The sequence below is a fragment of the Periplaneta americana genome, chromosome 9, assembly GCF_040183065.1.
Source record: "Periplaneta americana isolate PAMFEO1 chromosome 9, P.americana_PAMFEO1_priV1, whole genome shotgun sequence".
NCBI lineage: Eukaryota > Metazoa > Arthropoda > Insecta > Blattodea > Blattidae > Periplaneta > Periplaneta americana.
In genome coordinates, this window is record NC_091125.1 from 15,276,702 (window position 1) to 15,288,879 (window position 12,178).

Here is a 12,178-nt window from a genome sequence, read left to right on the forward strand (position 1 = left end):
TGTCTTTTCGGGATTTACTTCCAAAATGAAATCGCTTACATATAAACTTACTATTCAGGGAGGAGTATGTCATCCACGTTCATGTAATCGGAATTGATGTCTCCAATTAACGTACATATGCTGGAAAGAAGTCTGTGTTTCTGGAACTCTACTGTATGGATCTCAATCAGCAATCATAGTTTCTTATCAATAAATATATGAAAATTATTGGGCCAAATAGACGAAAGAGAGGAAACACTGATTCCAATTCAAGACGTAAGAGTGCATTGCAGTATTTAGTGCCTTTTCCTTCTGCCATTGGAACGTCACTGTTTATATGCAAAAAATCTTTTGCAGATATATTTTCTTTGTCTAATAAAAGAATTCAAAACAAGCGGAAGTATACCCTTATTCCACAAGTTGAAGAGTGGAGATTTAAATCCAATTGACAAGAGGGCAAACACATGAATAGGTATCATAGGATAAAGGGAATAGCTCATATTGATTATTTTCCTAAAGTAGAGTGTCACTATGCAAGGAAGAGGACTCAAAAACATGTCTCCTGATCTTACACTAAGTAAAATGTATACTATGTTTAAAACTCGATATTCAGAAACTAGTCAAGAAAAGGCTATATGAAGATATATTTTACAAGAATCTCAGTTTTGGGTTCGTGTTGCCACGATCAGACACCTGCAAATATTGTGACAAACTATACATCCAGCTTCGAGCTGCTGATGAAGATGCTCCTAAAGAATTCATTATAGCTCAGAGTCTATGCAAACCTTAAGAGTGACTCCGAACAATCAGAAGTGAATAAAAATCTAGCTATTTTTTGTGTTTACCTTCAACAGATGCTGTTCTCTCTAACTTTAAGGCATTCAAATGTATATTATCAAATACAATATGCAACATACAATTTTGCTATTCATTCAGGAGACATGGATACAACCACTATGATGTTTGGCATGAAGCAATTGTCAAACGTGGTTCTTCTGAGATTGCAGCTTGTATATTGAGTTACACAGTGATAAATTACATGACACTAGAAACAGAAACAGACAGAAAACTCATTTTATGATCGGATAGATGCGTAGACCAAAATAATAACTTTAAAATGATCACTCTTTGTCACTGTCTCATTGCATGAAGTATTTTACGCAAGTTGAGCAAAAGTTTCTTTGCTCTGGGCATAGTTTTCTTCCATGCGATAGACAGTTTGCCCTTACTGAAAGAAGAAAGGAGTTGCAACTGTCTATGTGCCAGAGAAATGGAAGAATATCATTGCTGAGAAAAGGCCTAATAAACCATTCATATTAAAGGAAATGTTTGAATAACCATTCATAATAAAGGAAATGTTCGAATAAGACCTGTTCAAAGATATATAAACACATTCAATCACAAATTAAGAGAGATCCAAAATTCAAAGTTACAGAAGCCATGTGACTTTAAGTTCACTGATGATGATAAAACGGGTGTAAATTTTCGGAACTCACATAGCACAGCCTCTCCGAGAGTTAGATTCGACTTGGTTAAGAAAGGAAGGCGAAGGTCAGTGCCTCTTTCGAAAATACCCTTACCTGAAGAATTACCACAGATGTCCTGAAAAAAAAAAACATTTCCATTAAGGCTGAAAAGAAGAGGGATCTTTTAAAAAATGTGTGAATATTTGCCCACAGAATACAGAAAATGTTATAACAGGTTATTTTTAGTCTAAACAAGAATAAATTGTTCTAATTTGTGTTTGAAATATGAAGATTGAGTTTAAAAGTTCTACTGACCCATCTTGCATGAAATTTGTTCAGATAACTGAAACAATATTTTGTCTTTATTTATTTTATTAAAGTTTAAGTGTCAAGTTGTTAAAACTTATTTTCAGAGAAAGTAACTTTTTATATTTTTTTCTCGAATACAGAGAGTTTTTTAACAACTTATTGCAACCTAAACAAGAATACTGTTGTTTTTATTTGAGTTCAAGATACGAGATTTAAGTTCATTAAAAGTTCCATAGACCCTTCTTCCACAATTTGGTGCCAGACATGTGTTATTCTTTATTCATTTCGTATAAATTTAACTGTAAACTTGTTGAAAACTATTTTCAGAAGAAATAAATCGTTTTTTGTCTGAGTACAATTTTTTCGTTTTCTGAAACTTTTATGTTTGAGTCATATACCCTTATATCGGGGGGGGGGGGTATTCAATTATCTACCAGTGTGACATTTTAAAAAGATGAGAAACAAATTTCGAGTTCTATTCTCTGGCCCTCCGTGAGAGTTGCGGTGTTAGCGATCCTGCCCAATTGCGAGCAATATTCGTAAGGGAAGTCGATAAAAATTTCAGTATACAGAAGAATAAGTTGCTATTATCCCTCTCAAAGGTACGACAAAAGCCAATGATTTAATGGTGGGCGTAAGCGAAACTTTAAATCGACTTGGCTTGGAACTGACGGAGTTCCTGCATTGTCGGGAAAGCGAGGACTGATTACACCAGGTAGAAGCATCTAAGGTGGGGAATACTTTATGCAGTATCACTACGTATTACACTAAGAAAACCCTTGTGTTAAATCCATAAATTTAGGTAGTGTTTTGAACATTGTAGTTAAAATAGTGAATTTTCTGCGTACACAAGGTATGGAACATAAACAGTTTCAAGACTTCGTAAAGAATCTCGATTCGAAATTTGAAGATATTGTTTATTAGAGGGATATCAGATGGCTGAGCTGTGGCAAAATACTGAGGCGAATTTTTAATCTCAAAAACGAAATACAAACATTCACGGAGGAAATGCTGAATTTAAAGTCACAGAGTTCGTGGATGTGTGATTTTGTCCTTACAGTTGATATAACAACATATATTAATGAGTTGAACACACGTCTCCAAGGTAAAAATCAGTTAATCATAAGTATGATCACGTGATCTTCGAAATAATATTACAAACTTGGGACTCACAAATAAAAAATGACAACTTTGTTAATTTTCTAGGCTTTCAAAAGTGTAAAGACCAGAATTCGCAGAAATACGTAGCAGTTATATTAGAACATAGGACAGAATTCAAGACGACATTTCAAGACTTCAGTTACCTGGTTGAGGTTTCTTCCGGGGTTTTCCCTCAACTCAATGTGAGCAAATGCTGGGTAACTTTCGGTGCTAGACCCCGGACTCATTTCACCGGCATTATCACCTTTATCTCACTCAGATGCTAAATAACCTAAGATGTTGATAAAGCGTCGTAAAATAACCTACTTAAAAATTCAAGACTTCAAAAAGACTAGTATAGCTGGTTTCATCTCTCCATTAATAGAGACGACGTCTCTGAGGATTTACAAATGGATTGTGATGAGTTTCAGTGTGCATCAGACTTGAAGATTAAGTTTAGCAATAAATGTCCCTCTTATTAGAGTTATATCAAAAATATATCCCCAGAGAAATTTATCCTGGCACCAAAAGAAATGCAATTCGTTTCGCATCACTTTTCGGCAGCACATACATAATGGAGTGTTCTCTAGAAAGAAGCATGTAAAGTATGTAACGAGATTTTAAATCACCGACAGGCATCTGGAAAGTCCGCTTCCAGTTGCTATGATCTCTATCAACCCTGATACTGGATGTCTTGTTCGTGAAAAACAGTGTCAAGCCTCGCATTGTGACGTAAACATACTTTTAAAACTTTTTTTATTAAATTAGCTATTTAAATGTATGTATATCATATTTTGCTAAATCTAGGTTATTGTAACTGCTAGAGTTACATATACTGAGTACTTGTATTTTGCTACATAGCTTTAGCTTGTATGTAATGCCTTAGTGATGTCACTTATGAAGTTCAAATCTGTCTTCGAACAGTTAACGAAACAACAATATTATTATAAGACTGAAAGAATAAGTAAAAGCAATGAACATAAGTATTCTTCCTTTCGTTTTGTTGCCCACATATTAACATCGCATTCATTTTGTAGTTAACTTGACATCAGCCTGTCAGCATTGAAGAGAACACGAATAAAGGAGTCCTTGAAAAGTAATTCGTACAACAGAGTTCCTACTAAATGTGCGTTATTTATTTCCAGTCAAGTTGTCCCCTTTTGTCTCTTCTTCCACACTTACATGGACATAGTCTTCGAACCGTTGAACTGATGTCGGAATATAAGATTAAGAAAATAGGATGAAACGGGATGGAGACGAATGAAGCTGAACGAAATATTTTTTACTCGAGACGAGAGTTCTGATAATTTCTTGGGATATTTAAAATCATTAGTAGATCACAGACACCTGCCAATAGTTTATTTTGGAGTTAAAAGCAAGTCAAAAAAAGAGTGCACATATTATATAATAGACTGCTATAAACTGCTTATAATCCACAAATCAAACAATATAAAAAGAGGCTCCGTAAGCGGTTGCAGAAGTTGAAGATCATGTGACAATATCAGCCACTACAGTGCCCGATGAGTTTCATCGTAATTGAGTTTTAGAATACAACTCAGCCACAGCATATATGTCCTGCCATCTGACCGGAAAATTTGTGTATTTACTGCAATGTATATAAACACTCTATTCTGAAAGTCCAGTTCATTCATTTCACAACGGACGAATTGAAGGCGCTTTTGCTGTTGTATCACTAATTCAGTACTTCTTCTAGGCACTCGACAGTGGTAGCCCTCTTGTCTCCACACATTATTCACTCCAGTGGCTGTTATCTCTGTTACAGAAAGCACCTGACATTCAAGAAGAGAAGAGTCATACTTATCCTGGTGTGCATGAGAGTAAGCGAAAAAAAAAGGATGACGTTGACTGCGAGTAAATAACATACGAACAGACTCCTCAGTGGCCTAGTGCTCCAATACTTTTTCTTTTCGTGAATGAGTCGCGTTGTCGTGTTTCACACGTCATATTTTCTATTTGTGTATGTGTATATTCTTCTATTTCCTGTCTTATCAATGCTAAGAAATAAACATTCAATGTGTTATATTATTATTGTCGTCAAATTTCTAGTCCACAATTGCCCATTGGCTATAGAATACTTAAAAAATATATAATTCCGTACAAATACTTTTTACACTCACCGTGTTTTTCGAATGACGATTACACTTTTACTACGTCATACACTTTTGACAAATAAAACGGTACGAAAGGATGTGTTTCAACCAATCATGGTTGTTTATCGCTAGGCTATAATTTTATCACTTCTGTAGCATTTGTTTGTTTTTATCACTTCCCTAGGATTTGTTTGTTTTTATCACTTCTCTAGCATTTGTTTCTTTGTTTGTCAACATTTCAAAATGCATATCTTTACGGTACCGGTACTATAAAACATGCTTTGCGATCGTCATTTGTTTTCCGCATATAGTCAACTGAAAATGGCGACTCCGTTCAGACGTTTTGGTGAAGCTAACATTAGTGATATAGAATTTTAGTAAGTCAATTAATACCTATTTTATTGTATTAGAGTACTTTATTTCTTCTAATCTTTATATACTTTCTTCTAATCGTGTAATAGTCAATTAAATCCCACTCGAGTTTTGATTTTATTAAATAAATCAAAACCTCTAGTGAGATTACTGTTGATAAATTTTGAGTTTTGTGATTACAGATTATGGTTCACAATTTCTGTACTGTACGTTTTTGCAACCATTTAGTTATTTTGAAATGTTGCGTAATAAGCGGTGTTGCTGAATATTAAGAACACGCACGCCTAACGGATAATTTTCATGTAAATTTTGTAATATTAGTAGTTGCTGTCTGATGGTAATGTTTAATTGAATGATTTAAGATTCAGGGGTCCAAAGTACATAATTGGTTCTCAATACCAGTAACTTGCACAAAGTAGCAGGTCTAATAAAGAAGCAGAAACTATGATCGATTCTTCTAGCCAGTTTATAGAGTCATCATGAAGCAGAAGTAACAGTCTAGCTACATTATACTGTGGATATGCAGTAGATGAATTCTTCAAGTTGAAAGTTTGACGTACAACAAACATTCTTCGTCCGATTTCAGTCCACTGAGTTGAACAAACAGATTCTTAACTTGAATTATTCAATTTTACAGATAGCCTACAATATATTGTGTAAGTTCCGATAAGCTGATATAAATGGTTAATTATTGTTGTATGTTTTGCCGTCTAAATAGCTTATCTTATGCTAAGTGAATTACAGTTCACTAAAATAGCTTGATTTATATGACATATACAAATACAGATTAACGTTTTCGGCAAGTTATTTTGCCATCTTCAGATCAATTAAATATAAATATAACAATAAATATGAACACATTACAGGGATAAAATTGCAAGTAATGTTAAAAATTAAATGTAGTTAGTTACATGTAAATATGGTTAAAATAATTGTTGATAGATAACAGGTTATTTGATATGTAACATTGAAGAAATAAATTATTTAAGTTATGTAACTGTTTCCTGGTTTTCTCAACATTGTTTTGTTAGTTCTTGCAACAAAAATTATTAACAATGTCTTCCGGGTTGTGTGTACCAATCGGACCATTTCTAACTGCAAATATTAAAACGGAAAAGAATTACTATTATGGTTAAATATTATCAAATTAGTACATTTAGTTACATATCAAACAACCTGTTATCTATGAACAATTATTTTAACTATATGTAGACTACATGTAGTTACATTTAATTTTTAACACTCTTTGCAATTTTATCCCTGTAATGTGTTCATATTTATTATTATATTTGTATTTAATTGATCTGAAGATGGCAGAATAACTTGCCGAAAACGTTAATCTGTATTTGTATATGTCATATAAATCAAGCTATTTTAGTGAACGGTAATTAACTTAGCATAAGATAAGCTATTCAGACAAAACATACAACAATAATTAACTCAATTATTCAAGTTTATCGCTATAATTTCGTTTACGCCCAACAGGTAGTAAATTAAAAAAACATTTTTTTATTAAGAATGATGCCTAAAACAATATTCAGGTCATAAAGATAGATACCATTCTCGTAGCAGAAGACATTTCTACGAAAATAAATGACTAGGCAATATTTGTCTGTCCTTAAGGGCATTAAATGGGAAATTAATCCCTAATTTTTAAGACAGTTTTTATGCATTCCGCGTTCAAAAGCAGAATTCTTACTTGCGAAGTCGTGTACATGTGGGACCACATCGGACCATTTTAAATATGCCATTGGAACTACTGTACTTTAGAATGTATATTTTTCTGTCCGATTAGACTATTGACATTCGCCTCCGTATTCCTTTAAATACCATATTTCCTACCATCATTTTCATAAATGGTAGGTTATTTATTATCTATTACTTTCTATTGCCCCTTAGCAGTTTTAGCACCAATAAAAATGTTTAACAGATGTCAACATTTTTATGTGAACAGTGTACAGGAAGTAATTTTATCGTGACTTCAGAAATATCAATCTTTTATGTACTATGGATTTCATAGTCCTTAACAGTATTTATTGCCCACTGCCGGGATTTAACCCACGGTTCTGGAAACAAGTTTCAAATAGAACATCCTCTCTACAACCGAAGATCTTTTTTCAAAACTGCAGATTACGATAACTTTAGTAGGTACCAATGAATCTACGATTATTCGCTCCGGAAAAATCGTATTTAACAGTGACCAGTGACATTTTTGCTTCTCGGTATGGAATTGATATTAGGCTCTCTGTTGAATTTCTTACATAATTGAATTAGCGGATTTTCTATCAAAATAAAGGAATGAGATTAGATAGTAAAAAGACAGATAAAGTTATAATAAATAATAATACCATTGATACTGTTCAAGAATTTAAATATTTGGGTAGTATAATTGACAAGGATGGTGGAGCCTTTGAGGATGTAAAAAGCCGAATAAAAATGCAAATAGTGCATTTGTCCAGTTGTACCCAATATGGAAATCTGATATTATATCTAGATCTACAAGAATTAAAATCTTTAACAGTAACGTGAAATCAATCTTATTATATGGCTGTGAGACATGGAAAACAAGTAAAATTATACAAAATAAACTGCAAACATTTGTTAATAGATGTTTATGAAGAATGTTAAAAATTAGATGGCCAGATATAATCAAAAACTCAGAACTATGGAAGATAACAAATCAGAAACAAATCACAATAGAAATCAAAAGACGAAAGAGGAATTGGATAGGAGCAGTAGAAAGAATGGCTTTGGTTGGAACCCCCAGGGTAGTAGAACAAGAGGAAGGCCAAAAAATACATGGAAGAGAACAATTTTGGAGGAAATTGCTAGGGAGGGGAAAACATGGAGCGAAGTGAAGAAGTTGGCTACTAGAGACCTGCGAAACTGCGCACACAACCGGTTTAGATTCGACCGGTCGGAGCTACAACCGGCTACGATGAACATCGGGCCGAATAACTCGGTTGTCGAGCGGTTACGCCTGATGTATTGCAGAGTAGACAGAACATCAGGCGCATTTACATGAAACTAACGTTTTTCGAGTACACAACCGGAGTAACAAGGAAATTTACGTTGTCTTATTGAAAAAAAAAGTGTTTGCAAGTATTCTTACAGTTCATTCGACACTATAACACATATATTTTCTTTATTATTCTGAACTTGCAGTAACTTTACAAGTATCGTTTATATTTTAAACTTTTAGAGTTTTACTAATGAAAGTTGCTTATAGATATGTTAAACAATGTTATAGTTTTTCACAGAACAAGACGTGCACAAGCCATGTATATTTTTATTACCAATAAACGCTATATAGCTGGCGTTTTTCTATACCAGTGTTGTCCACACCTGTGGAGTAACGGTTAGCGCGTCTGGCCGCGAAACCAGGTGGCCCGGGTTCGATTCCCGGTTGGGGCAAGTTACCTGGTTGAGGCTTTTTCCGGGGTTTTCCCTCAACCCAATATGAGCAAATGCTGGGTAACTTTCGGTGCTGGACCCCGTACACATTTCACCGGCATTATCATGTTCATCTCATTCAGACGCTAAATAACCTCAGATGTTGATAAAGCGTCGTAAAATAACCTACTAAAATAAAAATAAAATAAAATTGTATACCAGTGTTAAACAGTATACGTCATAACTTCAACATTTGATTACGTCGTAACTCTTTCTCGTCACATATTGACTGAATCTTGTTCGATTTGTATAACCCAATGATCGATATTACATAAGTTCATGTAAGATCGCGAATTATTTAGAACACAAATCTCACACAGAAAGAAATGGTAAGGAGGAAGAAAATACGATCTCCAAATAACACCAGATACATTTCATCATACAATAACTCTTTAACATTTTCTCAGTATACAAACAGAGTAATAATATTGAAGGATATTTATTTTGTTTAATTACAAAAATATGTTTTCTTCAAATAGGAATACAAATAATTTGACACTTTAATACATTTATTTTTGTATTTCGAACTTGCAGTAATTTGACTAGTAACAAATAAATGAACAATGGACGCAGTGACATCGAAGGAAATAGACGTAATGTATAATGTGAAATATCATAATGTAAACATATTCAAAAATATAATTACAGTTCATTATAAAACAAAATAGGAAATAAGTACATACAGTCCATTATGACGTTTGTACTTTAAACTAAAAAAAGAAATGTATAGGCCTACCTCTAAAATAATAGTTGCATGCTTTTTAATTATTCTAAGCAGTTGCAATTTAAAAAGATAAACAGTAATGTTATTTTCAACAATACGATTACTTTGGCTCCCAATGGTTGTTCTGTACAAAATAAGTATAATTTACACATCTCTAAACTACGAATAACAAAAGAATAGCAAGTTTTAGAAACAAATCATTCTGTATAGAAAAGATCTACTTCAGAGAAAACAAGTGTCATTCAAAGAACTATTTTATTACACACGTGCTAATATTAACTATTTGATGTTCACAATTATTATTAGGGATTATCATAGACTACATGATCAGAGTTGACTACTTGTGTTTATGTGTTAATAAATCTGTTTTACTAGTCTAAAGTTACGCTCGGTGGAAACACTTATTCATGGAATGGCCAATATTCGTTTCACAAGTGTTGCTAGAGAGGCTAGAGTTATTTGGTGATTTTTCCACCAATTTAGTATGTAGAAAATGAAATGAGCATAATGTATAATGTGAGATATAATAAGTAAATAAATCCAAAATAGAATTACAATTAATCACAAAACATAAAATTAAATAATTATTAACTCTAAATGCATTCCTCCAAAACAGTAGCTATTCATATGCAGGGTAGAAGTGAAATAACCCTGCAGATTGCACGGGGCGATAAGGTTCACTTAAATGAATGGAAAACCTATATTACGTTTTGTGATTAAATGCACGGTTATTAGAAAAGTGAGTTGGAAGTTTCAACAGTCTGGCAACATCGCCGCTAGTTGCACACTGCTTTTTCTTCTTGTAATACAGATGTAAGACGTCAACGAACTCAGGTCTATCTCCCTAGGTCAAGCATGTCAAAGTGGGCCATAGATAGTATTTGTCATAGCTGTGGTTCGACTTTTCTACAGTGGCCAGGTGATTGACAACTCAGCTGAGAGTTCGATTGCTCGAAAATTAGTTGCTAGAATCTAGTCATAGTAAACATACTAAAAGCATTGGTTGTAGTAGGTTTCAGAAGATATAAAGTTATTTTTGTTTTAGTTTTACTATTGATCAAGTTTACTGTTTTTAAGTGTGTCATTATTGTAATATTATAATTCAGTTTTCTAGTGTAAGCAAAAATTGCAACCTTGGTAATTTGTGGATACCGAAAGTTTCTTTTCTGCAATTTACGCTTTACAACGTCTGTAATTTCACGCTGCATGCTGTTTGTTCCTCTTGATGATCCGCAGTTATAATATCTGGATGGTTCACTATGATCTTCATTTTATACGGCAGAGCCGTCCACACACAGAGAGATCGAATCAACTCGAATACTCGTGAAACCGAATACTGAGGCAGTACGCAAGCAGATGTACTTCGCATACTGCCTATAACGCCAGGCGTTCAGTAGCACTATGTAAGTTTCTTCGGTTTTCAACCGGTTTTGCAAGACTCTATTGGCTACAAATAGGGTCCGATGGAGGCACTTTGTGAATGCCCTATGCTCCTCATGAGGAGATACAGGAGTTTGATTGATTGATTGATTGATTGAAGGTGTGAATTTGTCCTGTATATTTTATCTTATAATGTCCCCCAGAGATAATCGCAGGAGTCAGATCAGGGGATCAAGATGTTCTTAAGTTGTTAGTGATCAGATGAGTCTGTCGTCGAATACTTTATGAAAAATTGTGACAGTGTCGTGTATAGTTCCTGGGGTAGCTCAGTCGGTAGAGCGTTCGCGCGCTAAGCGAAGGGTCCCGGGATCGATACCCGGCCCCGGAACAATTTTTCCTTGAAATTATGCAAACCTGCTTTACAGGGAGCTACTACCTGAAAGCCAGATTTGTATAACTTTATGATTCAATTGCCTAAAAGTAATTATTGACTGTATGTGTCGTCGCAGTCCTGTTGGAAAAACGCGACACTGCGTTTCCTCACAGTTAATTGACCAAAATGATTGCAAGATATTTTGAACATATCTTACTTACTTACTTACTGGCTTTTAAGGAACCCGGAGGTTCATTGCCGCCCTCACATAAGCCCGCCATTGGTCCCTATCCTGAGCAAGATTAATCCAGTCTTTATCATCATATCCCACCTCCCTCAAATCCATTTTAATATTATCCTCCCGTCTAAGTCTCGGCCTCCCCAAAGGTCTTTTTCCCTCTCGCCTCCCAACTAACACTCTATAAGCATAATTTGAAGATTTCGTAACAAGCTGTTTTTTACGGTGATGGGTTGTTAGCCCTTCGCCCAAACCCCAGGCTGGAAGACCACCCCTTATCGGCTGTCCGCGACTGCTTATTCAGTATATTCACAGCTACCCTCCATATCTGGAGGCCGTCTCCTTGATCCGCAACATGAGGACGCGCCATGCCGTGGTGATAGAGACCCACAATACATGGTATCACTATTAATTTTTTCTTCAAGAAGAAAAGGCCTATTTTTCTCTCACCGCTAAGTGCGCACCACAATTCAACTTCTTTGATCATGAAGGGGTTCCACATGGAGTAGATTAGTATTTTGGGAACTCCAATATCTTTTGTTTCAGATATATTAACATACTCATAGCCATATAAGTGAAAGCAATCTTCATCCGAAAACAAAATGAGATTAGGACCAATTTGTTCGTCATGCA

The 12,178-nt window shown here is 34.6% G+C and overlaps 1 protein-coding gene and 1 non-coding gene across 4 annotated transcripts in view; one reads left to right on the top strand and one right to left on the bottom strand.

Moving 5' to 3' along the window:
• Window positions 1-12,178, bottom strand: part of wb (wing blister) — a 1,096,738-nt gene that overhangs the window by 1,051,594 nt on the left and 32,966 nt on the right. The window lies entirely within an intron of this gene.
• Window positions 11,249-11,322, top strand: TRNAS-GCU (transfer RNA serine (anticodon GCU)). Its single transcript has one exon. It is a non-coding gene; the product is annotated as a tRNA-Ser (tRNA).